Raw genomic sequence first — 17,349 nt, 5'->3', positions numbered from 1 at the left:
GATTATTTTGTTTGTTAACTGATGCAGTTTATTCATAGTGTTGGTGATCTTTACAAGTTGGTATGTTTTTGCAGTGGCTGGTACCAGTTATTCCTTTCCACGTTTAGTGCTTCCTTCAGGAGCTCTTGTAAGGAAGGCCTAATGGTGACAAAATCTCTCAGCATTTGTTTGTCTGTAAAGAATTTTTATTTCTTCTTCTCTTATGAAGCTTAGTTTGGCTGGATAGGAAATCCTAGGTTGAAAATTCTTTCCTTCAAGAAGGTTGAATATTGTCCCCCACTCTTTTCTGGCTTGTAGGGTTTCTGCAGAGAGATCTGCTCTTAGTTTGATGGGCTTCCCTTTGTGTGTACCGACCTTTCTCTCTGGCTGCCCTTAACATTTTCTCCTTCATTTCAACCTTAGTGAATCTGAGGATTATGTGTCTTGGGGTTGCTTTTCTTGAGGAGTATCTTTGTGGTGTTCTCTGTATTTCCTAAATTTGAATGTTGGCCCGTCTTGCTAGGTTGGGGAAGTTCTCCTGAATAATATCCTGAAATGTGTTTTCCAACTTGGTTCCATTCTCCCCGTCACTTTCAGGTACACCAATAAAATGTAGATTTGGTCTTTTCACAGAGTCCCATATTTCTTGGAGGCTTTGTTCATTCCTGTTCGTTCAGGCAGGGATGCTTTAGTCTGCTGAAGCTGCACCCACAGCTGCCCCTTCCCCCAGGTGCCCTGTCACAGGGAGATGGGGGTTTTATCTATAAGCTCCTAACTGGGGCTGCTGCTGTTTTTTCAGAGATGCCCTGCCCAGAGAGGAGGAATCTAGAGAGGCAGTATGGCTACAGTGGCTTTACTAAGTTGTAGAGGGCTCTGCCCAGATGGAACTCCCCAGTGGCTTTGTTTTTACTGTGAGGGAGAAAATCACCTACTCAAGCCTCAGCAATGGCGGATGCCCCTCCCCCCACCAAGCTTGAGCATCCTGGGTCGACTTCAGTCTGCTGTGCTAGTAGCAACAATTTTAAGCCACTGGATCTTAGCTTGCTGGGCTCCATGGAGGTGGGATCTGCTGAGCTAGACCACTTGGCGCTCTGGCTTTAGCCCCCTTTCCAGGGGAGTGAATGGTTCTGTCTCACTGGCATTCCATGTGCCACAGGGTATGAAAAAAAAAATACAAAAAACCTCCTGCAGCTTGCTCCGTGTCTGCCCAAACAGCTGCCCAGTTTTGTGCTTGAAACCCAGGGCCCTGGTGGCATAGGCACCCTAGGGAAATCTGGTCTGTGGGTTGCAAAGACCATGGGAAAAGCATAGCATCTGGGCCAGGGTGCACTGTTCCTCAGGACATAGTCGCTCACAGCTTCCCTTGGCTAGGGTAGGGAGTTCTCCGGCCCCTTGTGCTTCCCAGATAAGTTGATGCCCCACCCTGCTTCAGCTCACCCTCCGTGGGCCACACCCACTATCTAACCAGTCCCAGTGAGATGAGCCGACTACCTCAGTTGGAAATGCAGAAATCACCCACCTTCGTGTTGATCTCACTGGGAGCTGCAGACTGGAGCTGTTCCTATTCAGCCATCTCGCCAGGTCTCTCTCCAGTGCTGTTTACTTTAAAATAAATATTTCAATCTTCCTTGCTTAGTGTTAAGAAGTCTTTTTATGAAGCCAGGACAGTGGTAGGCAGTTGGGTGGTTGGTCGTTGTGATTATTACTTTAATGTTCCTACTTGGTAAGGTCAAAGTTGATCATCTTCATTTTATTTTATTTTTTAAAATATTTTTGAGATGGTGTCTCCTGCTGTCACCCAGACTGGAATGCAATGATGCAATCTCAGCTCTCTGCAACCTCTGCCTCCCAGGTTTAAGCAAATTTTCCTTCCTTAGCCTCCTGAGTAGCTGGGATTACTGGCATCTGCCACCATGCCCAGCTACAAAGTTAATCATCTTTGAATTGCCTAAATCTAGCAACTAATGCTATCAGGCTTTATAGACATAGCTGGTGTCTTCACGGAGCTTATCTTCTGTGTTTTTACCCTCTCGGAAGAAGTCAGGTCAGTAATACGCTGCTTATTTTATGGCTGAGCAAACAGACTTGGAGCCATGTGTTCTACATTTTCTATTAATGTAATACAGGCTTGTCCTGACATTGATTAAAAATCTGCTCTCCAGACACCTCTGTACACAGTAATTACATCCACAGAGTTACTGTATATGAAGTCACCAGCTCACATGTTTCTCACACCTTGCAAATGCGGAGCTAAGTCCTCTCATGCGGTGGTGGGCGTGAAGGGAGGCATCATCCGCTAAATGTTGTTTTAATTAATTAGTAATGGTAACTTTTTTAAAGTGAAAAATAGAGATGTCTATTTTCCTGGCATAAGCTTCTAACATCTTTAGAATATCTTGCTTTGAAGGGACAGCTCACACATCAGGTTTTGATTCCCATTCAGTTATTTTCCATTCAGAGAGGAGCCAAGTACTATCCTGAAAGGTCAATATTCCATTTTCATGCTTAATAGAATGATTGCGCTTCGTGGCTATTTTTCTGTTACATACAGAGTTTTCTCTTAAATACAGTTGTCTTTTTGCTGTATCTGAAGTGGTTGCCTGGTGGCTCAGAAGACTTAACGCCAGAGTTGGCCATTTGTCCGCTTCTTATTGCCCTACTTCAGTTGCAGGGACTCCAGCTGAGCGATACCTTAGCATATCTAGGAAGGAAAAAATGTGTGACTCTTAAGTGAAGTGTAAAAGAAAGGAATTCAGGAACAAGGGAACCCTTTAAAAGCCTCTACGGAGAAGCTCTGATGACTTTTTTGTATTACTAATGCTTAGGTTTTGGAGTCCACAGGACTGCCTTTGAAACTTGTCTTTCTTGTATAGAAACTACGTGATTCAGGGTAAGTTGTTTATCCTCTTCATTTGCAGAAGAAAACAGGTAATATTTATTAGCAGTGGATGAGGACGTGGTCTATGTTAAAAGCCTGGCATGAATGCTCTCAATTCTCACTTTTTGGTGGCAGACAATTTTTCGTTTGTTTCTTTTTTTGAGATGGAGTCTTGTTCTGTGGCCCAGACTGGAGTGCAATGGCGCGATCTTGGCCCACTGCCACCTCCGCCTCCCAGGTTCAAGCAATTCTCCTGCCTCAGCCTCCTGAGTAGCTGGGATTACAGGTGCATGCCACCATGCCCATCTAATTTTTGTACTTTTAGTAGAGACGGGGTATCACCATGTTGATCAGGCTGGTCTGGAACTCCTGACCTCATGATCCACCTGCCTTGGCCTCCCAAAGTGCTGGGATTACAGGCATGAGCCACTGCACTCTGCCAAATTCTATTTGTAATATCACTAAAAATGTATTAATTTAGCAGAATAAGTGTGACACACACTCTGAAAATTCCAAAATATTATTAAACGAAGTTAACTTGAAAGTTTAATTCTATCACTCTGTGACTGAATTCATCAATACCATCTGAATTGATCTACAGAATCAATATACTCCCTGTCAAAACTCTGGCTGAATTCTTTGCAGAAATTGTCAAGCTGATCCAAAAATTCACATGGAAATGCAAGGGGCCCAGAATATGTATACATTTTTTTTTTTTTTATAAAGAAGAACAAAGTGAAAGACTCTGATTTCAAAACATAGTACAAAAATATAATAAGGCAATGTGATAGTAATATAAAAACAGACATATGGTTCAGTGGAAGAGAATCAAGAGTCCAGAAATAAACTCTCACATTTACAGGCAATTGATTTTCAACAAGGGTGGCAAGTATAATCTTTTCAACAAATGGTGCTAGGATAATTAGCCACATACAAAGTAATGAAATTTGATCTCTACCTCTCACCATATACAAACTTAAATTGGATCAAAGACTTAAACGTAAGAGCTATAACTATAAAACTCATAGAATAATGTAAGATTAAATCTTCATGACTTTGGATTTGACAATAATATGACAACAAAATCACAAGAAGCCAAAAAAAAAAAAAAAGATAAACTAGACTTGTTGAAAATTTGAAACTTTTATTCTTTGAAGGCACTTAAAGAAAATGAAGAAACAACCTACAAAATGGGAGAAAAATTTTGCAAGCGGGATATATCTAAAATATATAAAGAACTCTTACAACTACATAATAAAAAGACAAATTACCTAGTTATAAAATGGGCAAAGGATGTGAATAGGCATTTTCCCAAAGAAAATATACAAATGGCCAATAAGCACATGAAAAGATGCTCAACATCATTAACTATCAGGAAATACAAACCACAGTCATAATGAGATAGCCCTTCACACCCACTAGGATGAGTAAAATTAAAAAGACAGACAGTAACAAGTGTGAACAAGGATGTGGAGAAATTGGAACCCTCATACACTACTGGTGGAAATGTAAAATAGGGTAGTCACTTTGGAAAAGCTTGTCAGTTCATCAAAAGATTAAACATAGGCTGGGCGAGATGGCTCATGCCTGTAATCCCAGCACTTTGGGAGGCTGAGGTGGGCAGATTGCTTTAGCCCAGGATTTTAAGAGCAGCCTGGGCAACATGGTGAAACCCCATCTCTACAAAAAATACAAAAATTATTTGGGCATGGGGTCACGTGCCTGTGATCTCGGCTATTTTGGACGCTGAAATAGGAGAATCACCTGAGCCCAGGAAGTTGAGGCTGCAGTGAGCTGTGATCATGGCACAGCACTCCAAGCCTGAGCAAAGAGCAAGACCCTGTCTCAAAAAAAAAAAAAAAGACTGGGCACAGTGTCTCACGCCTGTAATCCCAGCATTTTGGGAGGCTGACGCCGGTAGATCACAAGGTCAGGAGATGGAGACCATCCTAGCCAACATGGTGAAACCCAGTCTTTACCAAAAATACAAAAATTAACTGGGCATGGTGGCAGGTGCCTGTAATCCCAGACACTCAGGAGGCTGAGGCAGGAGAATCGCTTGAACCCGGGAGGCGGAGGTTGCAGTGAGCCAAGATAGTACTGAACTCCAGCCTGGGCAACAGAGTGAGATTCTGTCTCAAAAAAAAAAAAGTTACTGCATGACATAGCAGTTACAATCCTTGTATGAAAATGTTTGTAACATCTTTATCACAGCCCAAACAAAAGTGGATATGACCAAATGTCTATTAATTTATGAATGCATAAATGAAATATGGGATATAAATACAGTGGAATATTACTTAGCAAGGAAAAGAAAGTCCTGATGCATGCTTCCACATGGATAAACCTTGAAAACATCATGCTAAATGAAAGAGGCCAGTTACAAAAGACCACACATCGTGTAATTCCATTTAAATTAAATGCGCAGGAGAGGTAAATCAAGAGAGAGAGAGTTGATTAGTAGGTGCTTAGGGATGGGTGGAGTGTCAGAGGAGAAGATGAGGGTTTACTGCTAATGGGTGCAGGGTTTGTTTGGTTGTTTTTTTGTTGTAATAAAACTTCAAAATTGATTGTGATGGTTGCACAAGTTTTTGAATATATACACTAAGAACCATTGAATTTTACACTTTAATTGGGTGCATCATATGTTATGTGAATATATCTCAGCTGGGCATGGAGCCTCACATCTGTAATCCCAGCACTTTGGGAGGCTGAGGTGGGAGGATCCCTTGAGCCTAGGAGTTCGATACCAGCCTGGGCAACACAATGAGACCTCATGTCTACCAAAAATTCAAAGATTAGCTGGGCATGGTGGCATGTGTCCATAGTCCCAGCTACATGGGAGGATTGCTTGAGCCCAGGAATTCAAGGCGGCACTGATCTATGATTGCACCACTTGCACTCCATCTTGGGCAACAGAATGAGACTCAGTGTCAAAAAATAAAATAATTAATATATCTCAATAAAGAGATTATTAAAAGGGGGCATTGTTAAGAGATACTTGCCTGTTAGTTGGCACAGGCAATTATGGGGAAGAGCTAGGGAAGACTTCGTCAAGAAGTAGGATTATAAACTATAAAAGGAAGAAGTCTGGTAATCTGAAGAGTGGCAGGATTTTGCTAGAGAAGCAATAGGACTGGGATTTCACAAGTCTCCAAACAGAGTTGAGTGACGGGGGGAGGGCAATGGATGCTAAGGATTTGAGGAAATGCAAAATATTCCCATATAGTGTTTGCAATGTTCACCTGCTGGCAATGATTTTAATTGCTTGTTTTCCTCTTTGCAAAGTGGAAAATGTCATATTTGGTTTAATATCTGCTCATGTTCCAGAAGACAAACATTTTTTTGACACTGATATGCAGCCAGTTGGAATCACTGGTCACTCAGGCGCTGCGATTGCACCAGAACTTGGTTTTCCCTTAAGGAGCAAAGCTACTGGAAATGTACTGACCTCAAATCGTTTCCCGTGCAAAAATGAACCAGAGTTTTAAAAATCCTTTGATGCGATATTACAAAATTTCACAACCGTAAATCAAGATTTATTTGCCAGAATATGTTCTTACAACTTGAACTTTCTTGAGAGTTATTTAAAATTAATGACACTGGTCTGCTATTTTAGGGTAGCTTTAACTTGGCCCCATTTCAGCAATTCCATTTTTGAGGAATTTAGTTTAGTCAACTGAATGGTGATGCTTTAATTTATCATGACTTTAGTTTTGTAGTTTCCACTTCCAAGGGGACTTCATTTATTTGTTTGCTATATTCTAACCACCCCCCCACCAAAAAAAAAAAACAGAAGAGTAATTTAACCCTCTACCACAAGGTGGTGATAAAAAGTTGTAGGTGCATATTTGTAGCACTAGGTTTAATACAATCATTCTTATACACCCAGCAGGGAGGTAAGTACTGGAGACATGAGGGTGTAAATGTGGGGCACGGATAGTCCACAGTCCTTAAGGAAATTGTCATCTAAAGGGACAGGTACTCCAAGAAACAGGTTATTTCAAAAAAGTATGGTAAGTATTATGTCAGAAAGGTTCTGGACACTCTAACAAAGAGAAGGACATCAAGCAGGAAATGGTGGACAGAGATAATGGGGAAAAAAGATTTGTCAGGGAGGGCTTTTCAGAGGAGATAACCCAGACTTCAAAATTCTGTGTTTGAGGCAGAGATAGACACACAGTCTCTCCTTTTCACGTCAGACATTAATCTTTATTAGGTGGTAAATAACATTTTAGGACAATTGTGAAGAAAACATGACAATGATACACAGTTTAGTTGGGAATTTCAAATGCAACAAAAACCAACTGAAGGCCAGGAATGGTGTCTCACATCATCGTAGCAATTTGGGAGGCTAAGTTGGGAGTATTGTTTGAGCCCAGGAGTTCAAGACCAGCCTGGGCAACATAGGAAGATCCCATCTCTGCAAAAAATTTAAAAATTAGCCAGGTGTCATGGTACCTGCCTGTGGTTCCAGCTGCCTGTGATCCCAGCTACTCGGGAGGCTGAGGTGGAAAAAAGATATCTTGAGCCTGAGAGGTTACCACTGCACTGCTACCTAGGTGACAGAGTGGGGCCCTGTCTCAAAAGAAAGAGGAGAGGGGGAGGGGGGAAGAGAGAGAGAGAGAGGGAGGGAGGGAGAGAGAGAGAGAGAGAAATGAAGGAAGGAAGGAGAAAGAAGAAAAGAGAGAAAGAAGAAGAAAGAACAACTTAAGCAAAAAATAAAAAAGAATTTACTGGATCTCATAACTGAGACATCAGGCTTCAGGCACACTTGGATCCAAGAATTGATAGCATAACATTGTTATTTCTTCACTCTATGAATCTGCTTATCTTTGTGCGTTAGCCTCATTCTGTCCTATTGCAGATAGAACATATTTCATGTAGCTGAGGTGACATGAATGTCAGTGGTCCTGGGTTCATGAATTCCCAGCTTAGCAACCCCAAGATAAAAAGGTTTGATCTTTCATCCTTTATATAGAAATCTTACAGGCAGATCTGTGTGGCCATGTCTGCCCATCCCAGGCCTTGCTTGGATCATGTGGTCATCTCTTGATTATCAGTGGGTTGAGAGGTTAAGATATGATAGCTCACCTAGGCTGTGTCACTTTCTCATGTGTAGTAGAGAAAGTACTGTGCAGATATCACCAGGACCACAGGACATGATATAGAGTGGGGAAGAGTTCTTGATGGAAAATCAATTCCATTTCCAGAATTATGCAGACAAATACGAGAGCTACCTATAGCAGGGACTGCTGATGGCCTCCCAGTATCTACCCCTCCTTTCCTCTACGGAACGATCCCCAACATTTTAGCTATGTGCATGTCCACTCAGATTAAAAGCATATTTCTCAGACTCACTTGCAAAGAGGTGTGGTAATTTGACTAAATCTGGCAAAGGAACGTAGGCAGCATTGTTGAGTGAAAGGATTGCTGAGTGGCAGCTTCCGAAAATCTTTCTTTAAAAATAACAATTGTGCACTCTTTACCCCACGTTTCTTCTTAGTCCTTTCCTTTGAGAATGAGGATATGATGTCTGGCTCTCAATCTGACATATTGAAGTATGACAAAAGGGTCAAATCACAGAGTCCTGAGAACTTTGGAAACCAGTCACCATACCTTCCCTGAACTGGCTAATTCTAGACTTCTAGTTGAAAGAAAGTAATATCTGCCTTATCCAGTCTATCGTCGATGGGCATTTGGGTTGGTTCCAGGTCTTTGCTATTGTAAACAGTGCTGCAATGAACATTCGTGTACATGTGTCCTTATAGTAGAACGATTTGTAATCCTTTGGATATATACCCAGTAATGGGATTGCTGGGTCAAATGGAATTTCTATTTCTAGGTCCTTGAGGAATCGCCACACTGTCTTCCACAATGGTTGAACCAATTTACACTAGGGAAAATGTGGCACATATACACCATGGAATATTATGCAGCCATAAAAAACGATGAGTTTGGGTCCTTTGTAGGGACATGGATGAACCTGGAAACCATCATTCTCAGCAAACTGACAGAGGAGCAGAAGATCAAACACCGCATGTTCTCACTCATAGGCGGGTGTTGAACAATGAGAACACATGGACACAGGGAGGGGAGCACTACACACTGGGGTCAGTTGAGGGGAAATAGGGGAGGGATGGTGGGGGGTGGGAAGCTGGGGAGAGATAGCAAGGGGAGAAATGCCAGATGTAGGTGATGGGGAGGAAGGCAGCAAATCACACTGCCACGTGTGTTCCTATGCAACAATTTTGCATGTTCTTCACATGTACCCCAAAACCTAAAATGCAATAAAATAAATATATGGGGAAAAAAAAAAAAAAAAAGAAATATCTGCCTTGTTTAAAGCACTGTGTTTGATACATACACATCACAGTTCACCTCAGGGCAATTCAGCCCTTTCTCCCTAATAACATTATTTTCTCAAACCTTAATTATAGTCTTAAGTCTACATAAGTAGTATGACGCATTTATTTATTTCATCAATAGGTACTTATTAAGACCTACTATGGGTTAGGTGTGGTGGCTCATGCCTGTAATCCCAGCACTTTGGGAGGCTGAGGTGAGTGGATCATGAGGTCAGGAGTTCAAGACCAGCCTGGTCAAGATGGTGAAACCTCGTCTCTACTAAAAATACAAAAATTAGCTGGGCGTGGTGGTGGGCACCTGTGATCCCAGCTACTCAGGAGGCTGACAATTGCTGTGTTTGAACTCAGGAGGCAGAGGTTGCAGTGAGCTGACATTGTGCCACTGCACTCCAGCCTGGGCGACAGAGCAGGACTCCGTCTCAAAAAAAAAAAAAAAATAGAATCAAAAGATCTACTATGTGCGAGTTCTAGGCACTGGGAATGCAGCAGGGAACTAAACTGTTCAAGCAGCCTAAGAAGCTAATATTATAGTAGGGGAAGAAGAAACAAAATAATAGATACATAATTTATAAATGGTGATACATGCAAAGAAAACTGAAGCCTGGTTAGGGAGACAGAGTGGATATGGAGTGTTCAGTGTTATTTTATACAGGATGCTACAGGGAAACCGCTCTCTAATAATATAATATTCAGCAGTGACCAAATGAATAGAGGATGTGATGGTTGGTTTTGTGTGTCAACTTGACTGACCATGAGGTGCCAGATATTTGGTTAAACATTTTTTCTGGGTGTACCCATGAGGGTGTTTCTGGATGAGATTAACATTTGAGTGGGTAGAGGGTATAAAGCGGATTCTCCTTACAATGTAGGTGGGCCTCGTCCACTCCGTTGAAGGCCTGAATAGAGTCAAAGGCTGGGTGAGAAAGAGTGCTTTCTCTCTGCCTGCGTTTGAGCTGGGACGTCAGTTTTCTCCTGCCTTCAGAAGTGAACTGAAACTTATACTGTCAGCTCTCCCGAGTCTCTAGATTGCCAGCTGAGGATCTTGGACTTCTCAGCCCTCTGTAATTACATGAGACAATTTCTTGATCTCTTTTTGGTGTGGAGAAGAACAATTAGAAGGCCAATGAGTTTAAAGCAGTAGTTCTCAATTTTTTTGGTATCAGGCCCCCTTTACATCCCTAAAAATTGTTGAAGACCTTGAAGAGCATTGGTTATATGGATTCTAGTGATATTTATCAGAAAATTTTTAAATTGTTGTTCTTTTCTTTTTCTTGCTGTAGTTAATTCTAAAGGCACATTAGAAATTAAAACTGAGAAAATTAGAAAATAGTTACAGATTCACTTAAAATTACTATAAAAGACATACTATGTGTTAATATAAGTACTTTTTATTTAAAATAAATTATATTTTTCAAAATAAAAATGAGAAGACTAACATTGTCTTGCATTTTTGCACACCTCTTCAATGTCTGACTTACTAGAAGGTAATTAGAGTCTCATAACTGCTTCTGTATCCAATATTGTTTCGGTTTTAGTATATTTTTAAAAATCTGGCCTCACACAGATTCATGGCTAGAAAAATGCAAGAATAGTTTAATAGTCTTTCAGATATTTGTAGTTTGTCTTCCCTTTAACACTACCTCAAAACTCGAAGAGCAGTAGTCTTTTGAAGAGCAGATGCAGTGTGGAATCTAAAACTGTATCAACAAACCATTTGTGATATGAGAAAATGAGTCTGAAAGCAACATCTTAGTATTAGAATAAAAGTAATTTTGACCTCCCAGATCCCTGAAAGATCATCAGAAATTGCGCTTTGCAAACCACTGCCCTAGACATAGTAAGTGAGGAAAGAGTGAATAAAGATGTCATCAGAGGTACAGTTCCAGCAGGTATATGCAGGGCCTTGCAGGTCATTATATGGACTTGGGGATTTATTCTGAATAAAATGAGAAGTCATTGTAGGGTTTGAGCAGAGAAGTGAGTTGATCTAACATGCAGAAGTTTCACTCTCTCTGTCCTTATTCATCTGGTGGATAGATAAGGGCCGTGAAGGCAAAGCAGAGAGGCCAGCCAGGAGGCACTTGCAATAATCCAGTTGAGAGATTATGGCAGCTTGGACCACAGAGAACACAGCGGCGGTGGTCTAACTTGCCAGATAAACATATGTGAAATGACAGAAATGGAAATGTGTCTTTGCCTGATGTGGTTTTGACTCTGTGTTAAGGTTGATTTAATAATTTAAGCAAAAGCTTCCATCTTTTTTTTTTTTTTTTCGAGACAGGCTCTCACTCTATCTCCCAGGCTGGAGTGCAGTGGCGCAATCATGGCTCACTGCAATCTCTGCTTCCTGGGCTCAAGCTATTCTCATGCCTCAGCCTCCCAAATAACTGGGATTATAGGCGACCACCACCATGCTCAGCTAATTTTTATTTTTAGTAGATGTTTCACCATGTTGGACAGGCTGGTCTCAAACTCCTGACCTCAAGTGATCTGCCTGCCTCAGCCTCCCAAAGTGCTGGGATTACAGGCCTGAGCCACAGCCATTTCCCTTTGTAATGCTCCTGATTATCTACTCTTTTTTTTTTTCCGAGATGGAGTCTGGCTTTGTTGCCCCGGCCGGAGTGCAGTGGTGCAATCTCGGTTCACTGCAACCTCTGCCTCCCGGGTTCAAGGATTCTCCTGCCTCAGCCTCCTGAGTAGCTGTATTATAGACATGTGCCACCACACCCAGCTAATTTTTGTATTTTTAGTTGGGATGCGGTTTCACCGTTTTTTGGCCAGGCTGGTCTTGAACTCCTGACCTCAGGTGATCCACCTGCCTTGGCCTCCCAAAGTGTTGGGATTACAGGCGCAAGCCACTGTGCCCAGACCTGATTATCTACGAAGGTTCTTGACGTCTGTCTCAACAAATCAGAGTATGTCAGAATATAACAGAACCTCTGAGAACATCTTTGTCAATAATTTAAAAATTATTCTCTAGGAAGCCATAGGATCTTTCTGAAGGTAGTACATCAATAATTATAGAGGATTAAAGCAGGGCAGTGCATCAGGGCACTTAGCAATTCTACTTTCATCTGTTTTATTAATGGGGTCTTTAAAAGCTTTTGTTTAAGAAAAGTGTTCTGGAGCCAGATGCAGTGGCATGCACCTGTAGTCTCAGCAACTTGCAAGGCTGAAGCAGGAGGGGAAGATGGCTTGAGCCCAGGAGTTTGAATCCAGCCTGGGCAACATAATGAGACGCTGTCCCTAAACACAGCACAACACAACACAACCAAAAAGTAAATAATTAAAAAAAAAAAAGAAAGAAGGAAAAGGGAAAGGAAAGTAAAAAAAATGTTCTGTGGCTAAAAAGACTTCATGACTCAATCGGCATTCTGCTGTGTTGAGGTATAGCCTCAGAATCCTTCTCAACGCATTATTCCATTTATCTACTTAGCATGGATCAGAATGGGCATTTCAGATGAATAATATTTGCCATTTCTCATGTAAGCCAAACTTGGTATCTTATCATGCAGTTAATTTCAGTGTCTCCCACTTTGATTTTGCTAGTTTCTACTTTATACCCAACCTGCTTTTATGACTGTAGAACTTTCAGTGATGTAGATATTACAAATGGTCAAGATAAAGAAATGTTTATAGAGTGTTCAGGGGTTGAAAACTCACATGCTTTCAGAGGACAAACAGGGAGCAGGCAAAGAGCAGAGTCTAACATGGGAAAACAGGTGAGCCCTGGATTAACGGGAGGGCAGATGTCCAGGCTAATGATATTCAAGTTCAAATTTTAAACAAAAAAAAATTTTTGGCAAACAATTACAATAACTCAAAGAGACAAACAAAAAATTCCACAATATCTATAGACTCTTTTTTGTACCTCTAAAATCTCAAACTGGGCCAGGCACTGTGATTCACACCTGTAATCTCAGCACTTTGGGAGGCCGAGGCAGGCGGATCACAAGGTCGGGAGTTCAAGACAAGCCTGGCCAATGTAGTGAAACCCCCATCTCTACTAAAAATACAAAAATTAGCCAGGCATGGTGGTGGGTGCCTGTAGTCCCAGCTACTCGGAGGCTGAGGCAAGAGGATTGCTTGAACCTGGGAGGTAGAGGCTGCAGTGAACCGAGATTGCACCACTGCACTCCAGCCTTGGCGACAGAGTGAGATTCTGTGTCAAAAAAAAAAAAAAAAAAAAAATCTCAAACTGGTCCAACATACCCATTTTACTGATGGATCTCATAGAGGTGCTGTGACTTGGGAGATTGTGCAGTTTGGGGATTTAGAGCTTAGATTTCAGAGTCCAACTGATCTGATCTGTATCCTAGGACCATAGTTGGCTAGGTACATAATCTTGGAAATAACAACTTCTGTAAGCCTCCATTTCCTCATATACAGATCTACAGGAAGCACCTTGCCCAGAGCCTGGTAGAGTAAGTGTTCAATAATGGCAGGTGTTTGTGCTGGTATTGGATAGGGTCACACACAAATTATTTGGTGCCAAGCTGGAAGATTTTCCATTATTCTGACATTTTATTAAACATTGAGTAAGTCTACAACTGGACTTCTGATCACTGCGTGCTTGCGCGTGTGTGGATGCTGCTTTTAAGATATAAAAAAGAAGAGAATTGAAAAAAGAGAAGACAGGACCCACGAGATGATTTGAATTCTGGGATGGTCGTGGCAGGGCACAGGCTCCTTTAGCCTGATGCTTCTCAGGAACATCTGTTTTGCCTTAAGCATGGTGTCCCTTTGGGGAATGTTTTTAAAGGAAGTTGATCTTTTCCTCAGGTTTCCCCCAACTCTCCCATGTAGTTAGGCAGAGGCCAGTGGCATTCAGAGTTTGTGCACAAGCACTTCTGCCTCTTGGGAACACCAATTTACTGAGAATAAGCATGGATGGCTGGATGGCTGTCAGGAGGGAACAATTTTCCGTCAATTCAAAGCTAGAACAGATTTGAACTAATGCCCTGGAATTAAAAAGCCATCCTGTCTCTGGCCGAAGAGAGAATGCAGTTCTCAAATGCAGTGCTCAGCGTGCTGCCCTGATAGGCTTTATATTGCAGCAGACCCTTCTCTAGAGTGTTAAGCACTTTATGAATATCTGTTGGTTGTTTGGGTACAATGTGGTTTTGATTAAATCCTATTCGCAATTCTGGGGAAATGTTATCCTGTAAGTATTAACATAATGTGGCCTTTTGGTTTCTAAAAGGGCATGCCTTTACTGAATGCCCACTCAATCAATTCAGAGTGTTGGTACTTAACAATTAATCACTTATAATTAAATAATGTTTAATGTGCTTAATGGAGGGAGGTGGTGTGGTGGAATACAGTGAGGGCAAATTCCAGCTCTCTGCTTTCTAGGTGTGTTACTTCACCATGTCATTTAAGTTTCTTTTTCTGGATCTATTAAATGGTCATAATCAGCGTCTCCCAGGCAGGGCTGTTAGGAGATTTAAACTGTTTAAAGTGAGCTGAAGACTAGGCTCTGTGTCTGGGACTTAGTAAGTGTTCTGAACACCATATTACCATCCTCTACTCTCTAATACCCTGATGAACAAAAATAATAAGTCACATTTATACAACTTGAATCAGCAACACATGCATTAGGATTCCTCAGTTGAGAAGGAGAAACTGTCGCTAGTTTTTCTATAACATCACAAGTACTGAGAAGTGGGTCCAACAGAAAGCTGAGAAAACTTTTTTTTTTTTTTTTTTTGAGATGGAGTCTCTGTAACCAGGCTGGAGTGCAGTGGCACGATCTCGGCTCACTGCAACCTCTGCCTCCCAGGTTCAAGCGATTCTTCTGAAGCTGAGGAACCCTTTTAACTTTCCAGGCTTTCCAGCGATCAATGATAGCCTGTTTTGGAAAAGTGCAAAAAAAAGAAAGAAAAAAAAAGCTGCAAAAGCAAGTCAGTGACTGATGACGCCAAACACGTAAGGATTGATCCACAACTCTAGCAGGTAGAAAGTCAGATGGGACAAACTTTAGAGTGGACTTAGGTCTGTTGAGGAACTTTTATTGAAAATCAAGAAAGGGAAGTTTGAGATTCCTGGCCAGATCTGGAGAAACTCCAGAGAGCCAGGCACGATGGCTCCCTTGGGGTTCCTGGGACCCAGACTGCCTGGGAGGGTCACCAGTCCTAGACTCCACTGAGAGACCTGGTGCAGGCTTCCTGTGTTCATCTATTCTGCTAGATGGGGCTGAGTCTTCAGTGATTTGAAAGCAGATGCCCGCTGACTACTGAGCTCAGGCCCAAACTGTACCCTTCCCTCAGCTCCTGAAATGCTCATAATTGCCTCAGTGTCCATCTTTTCTTTATGTGAAAGTGGCTTTAAAAACAAAACAAACAAAAAAAAAATAAACAGAGTCTTGCTCTGTTGCTCAGGCTGGAGTGCAGGTGTAATCTTGGTTTACTGCAGCTTCTGCCTCCTGGGTTCCAGCAATTCTCCAGCCTCAGCCTCCTGAGTAGCTGGAACTACAGGTCATGTCACTGCACCTAATTTTTGTATTTTTTGTAGAGATGGATTTTTACCATGTTGCCCAGGCTGGTTTCGAACTCCTGGCCTCAAGCGATCCACCCATCTCAGACTCCCAAAGTGCTGGGATTACAGGCATGAGGCACCACACCCAACCTGAAAACATTTTTCTAAACTAGCCACTTTCTTCTTATCCCTCACGAAAATAAAAAAGTAAAAAAACAAGCATCTCTGGGAGACAAAAGTTTTCCAGTTATTACCTCCTATGTTAGATTTCAGGTTTCCGGTGAGACAGCTCCAGGGTGAAGACGAAGACCCGAGGCTGGTGAGTTCTGAAAGAGGAGGTGTCTTGTGCCTGACACACTCTACTGAGAAGTGCTTCAGTAGGTATGGTCTGAACATCTACATCACAATCCCCACCTGGACTGCTTACTACAAATTCAAATTTCTGGACATCATCCTGCACTCCCTAATCAATCTCTCAGGGGCACAACCTGGGAATGTGCACGTTTTACAAGCTCCTGGGGCGATCTGATTGCAGCAGTGTTCAAGAGCCCCTGTCCCCGTGTAGGTCCTGGGGGTGAGCCACGTGCGGTTTTAAGCAGGCAACTATATGATACTTTTGCTTACATGCGTGCCCCTAAAGACAAAATCCCTCTGTTGTTCTTCACCACTTTGCTAGAGACATCCTGCTACTACTCGTCTCTGCCAGGTAGGGGGGCCTTCTCTAACTGAGATGGAGAAGCAGAAGGGAAAGGGAGGATGTCCTGTCTGACTTCATCTGCACCTGCTTCTTATTCATCCCTAACAAAGGCACTAGTTACTCCCAGGAAGAAACCCATAGACTCTTTGATCCTGATTGCATTCTGTAGAGTCTTGCTCTGAACACATCTGAATCCTGTTGTTTGGAGTTTCAAGAAGAGAAAAGGCAGTCAGGAGCTTCTCGCGAGGTCATCAGTACAAGGCAGAAAGATCTCCAGCCAGAGCATTAGCACAATCTGCTGTAACTCAGAGACTCGCTAAATTCCTTTCCAATTTTCAGGAATGGTTTGGGTATTCTGTAAGTTCTGTGGCAACCTTTTCTTTGTTTTGCCTTGGCAGAGCTGAAGGAAAACTACAGTGGGGTAATTTTCCATATTTTTACCATAAATTTTTAACTATCCACTAGGAAAGAAAAAGAGCAGTAAATGACTTTTCTGCTCTTAAGAGAGACTCATGCAGAGAGGAAGGAAACTCACAAGGCCCTTAATGACATCATTTACTAAGAAAGTCCTTAGAAACTGTCAGCACTGCCAATGGGACTCAACTGAGAAGGTATCTGAAGGAAATTAATTGATTCCTGTTTTTGTGTCAGAGTGGAAAGGGGATTAGAAATAATGAATAGCTGCTTTTACCTTGCCACTCATCCTCAGATTTGCAAACAAAAATAAATGCCCTGAAGTATTTTCTGAGAGAACTGGTTCAACTTAGTGACGAGATATCTCTGGTGGTCTTAATGTCTTAATTTCTAATTAGAAGGCAAGGAGTGCGTGCGTGTGTGTGTGTGTGTGTGTGTGTGTTAGAAAAAACAGTTATATTCAATAGGAATGGCACAATCTAAACAAAAAAATAAGAAAAGTGGTAATATATATGCTGAGGTTTGAATTGTTTAAC

Source organism: Sapajus apella, unplaced genomic scaffold (assembly GCF_009761245.1).
Source record: "Sapajus apella isolate SASKATOON/1434 unplaced genomic scaffold, GSC_monkey_1.0 scaffold3, whole genome shotgun sequence".
Lineage (NCBI taxonomy): Eukaryota > Metazoa > Chordata > Mammalia > Primates > Cebidae > Sapajus > Sapajus apella.
This window is presented reverse-complemented; position numbering follows the sequence as displayed.